Here is a 2,621-nt window from a genome sequence, read left to right as displayed (position 1 = left end):
CCATTCTGGCCTGCACTTCTGTCTGTTGAAGCCACTTCTTGAAGCAAACTGAAAAGAAATGTACGGATATAAGTACACTGTAAAAAGAAAACTTGACATGTATGTTAACATTTGAGCTGCTGTGGTGGCCAGAACCGTTAAAGTATGGTAAAATACATTACAAATTACAGTTGGTTGGCATAGACGTTACAGTCAACAATTGCTTATGGTTAATTACAATGGCAACAACAAATAGAGCTAGTGTACACGGTGCAGCTGTATTATCTGGGAAATAGAAGAATTGGATCAGGATTCGGTATAGGCAGACAATCAATATCAAATGAATCGGATCATTATTAGCATCAGCACTTGATCACCTTTGTCGACTTGCAGCCTAAATACAAAGAGAACTCCACTCCTCTCCTACCACTCTTACCTCTAATGAGCCTTGGTAGAACTAGGGACCGAGTCATAGGGTCCAGAACTGACTGAAGACATGTGGAACAGAGGACAGGCATGGTTCCATGTACAGGGAACTGGAACTTTGAACGGGTGTTTTCATCTTTTCTGCCTGAAGATTCACAAGTTCTTGATCAGGTGTTTGATGTGGGCTGGCATGATCCTTTCTGCAGCGATAAATAAAGAAAACATTGTTAATAATAGTAATGATGGTAACAACAATAATATTAGTATAACTATTTATATAGCACTTAAACAATTGCAAAGTGATTCTCACAACAAAAATAAAGAACAAAACAATACCAACAATAAAAAAACAAATGATTATAGGAACGTTAAGAGACAAAGAAATGATGAACATTCTGAGAGGCCGACTACAAAAGGTAGACTCAATGGCTCTTGATGACATCAATGAGCAGTCCCAATAGATGCTGTTGTATAAAAAGAAATAGAATAGGTCCAGATTTCTTCTATTTTGTGTTGGATGATTTGTTTTATTGATTGCTGATGGATGTTAAGATGTGTTTTACAATTATTACAAAAAGATTATTGTAATCAAAAAGATTGCAAATAATCATTTTAATAAAATCACTAGCAATATAGGGTTTATTCAACAGCAGTAAAGCATTAAGTTGCTAAATTAACGTACACTGAACTGTAAAACTTACCACTATTTAGGAAAGGATCAGAATCAGAAGGATTGACTAGTAGGACAGCGAAGAGGTGGAGAAGGTCTCTGTCATGTACAACCATTGGTAGATGTCACACCTGAAAGAAAGGTAAGGAAATAAGACAACACAGGAAGACAAACATTTTCTTAAGTAAAAGATCAAATCATGTCAAGCTTTAACCTGAGCCTGTTTTTTCAGTCTTTACAATGCACTGTTGGAAATTACATTCCAAAGGCTAAATTCAAACTCAATACCATAAATAACTGGGTACCAAAGTGCTTTACCTGATAGAACACGTTCCACACCATCCGGCTGGGCCTTTTGCTGCATATCATCTCCTCCCTCTCTCTCTCTGGTGTTAGGTTCCAGTAGATCTCTATTATCCAATAAAACTGAAATTCCCCAAAAAATCATATTAAAAAAAGTTTAAAACAATAACTTGCTTTTGGCATTGAAATGGATTAGAATCTCATCTTTTTCCTGGATGCCAGGAAGGCCAGGAAGTCGTTCCCTTCAAGTCCGTAACCAGTCATAGGAGTTCAAATGCAAAGCCTGAACGATGACAAGAGCAAGAGACTTACATTTTACAATTATATTTGTAATTCATACCAGAGCAGTGTGTACATAGGCCCTGTACGACATGCAGAGAACAGATCAAATCCCCTGACAGACTCACACACTTTGGTGATGTCCTCATCTGGTAATGTTTCATTTTTTTTAGCAGCAAACTAACATTACTCAAAGATTGGACCCAACTCATTTACAGTATGTTTTGCATCTCCTCAATAATGGTCTGTATAGTTGAGTAGAAAAAAACTGTCCCTACAATTTCCGGTAGATTAACAAAGAAAAGTTTGCAATGAAGCACAAAACCCCTCTTGGTATTAAGCGAGCTGCCACATAAAGTGCAGCTTAACATGCTAACCTTTGGTGAGCTACAGTAAAGCTAACTTCATGCTCAACACAAAACCTTTAACGTGCATTACATTGACGATTTTAAACACAACTTAACTCTCTCTACTTGTAAGATAACGTTTAGTTAACTTACCCTTAAATAACTAACTAGGTTTTTCAGTGGAAACACAAACTGCAGAAAACGTTAGCTGCTAACTGTTGTTAGCTAAGACAGCTAGCTCTTAAGGGAAGTAACATAGCCTCATGGCAAACGTAAGGTTAAGTTAACGTAACGTTGTAAGAAAGCAAAACAAACCTTCAAGAAAGCTTTTACTCCCTCTCCTTAGCGGGCATTGTTGATTGTTCGAAACACGATCTCTCGATGTGCTGCCCACACATCGTCAGTTTCATCGACCCCGGGTTACCTGGTCTAGCAAAAGTCTGCCTCATACGACGCACTTGTTTTTGTCCATATATTCAACATTTGATCATTTTTTGGCCACAAAAACATCCCATAACCAGATGTTGAGACGGCCCCACATCCCAACCCAGTCTCAAGGCATTTCGTGTTCACCAAAACGATTTTTTATCTATTGATTCGTGTTCACAAACACGATT

The 2,621-nt window shown here is 37.8% G+C and overlaps 1 long non-coding RNA gene across 1 annotated transcript; it reads right to left on the bottom strand.

Annotated features, from left to right (window-relative positions):
• LOC104942253 (uncharacterized) lies at positions 1-1,201 on the bottom strand. The gene is made up of 3 exons (XR_797984.1): positions 1,107-1,201; positions 416-605; positions 1-48 (listed from the first exon to the last, which is right to left on the bottom strand). It is a non-coding gene; the product is annotated as an uncharacterized lncRNA (long non-coding RNA).
• Between the last annotated feature and the right edge of the window lie 1,420 nt (positions 1,202-2,621).

This window comes from Notothenia coriiceps, unplaced genomic scaffold (genome assembly GCF_000735185.1).
Source record: "Notothenia coriiceps isolate Sejong01 unplaced genomic scaffold, NC01 NC01_scaffold00004393, whole genome shotgun sequence".
NCBI lineage: Eukaryota > Metazoa > Chordata > Actinopteri > Perciformes > Nototheniidae > Notothenia > Notothenia coriiceps.
The sequence above is the reverse complement of the archived record's forward strand: the minus strand, read 5'-3'. Positions and strand labels throughout refer to the sequence as shown.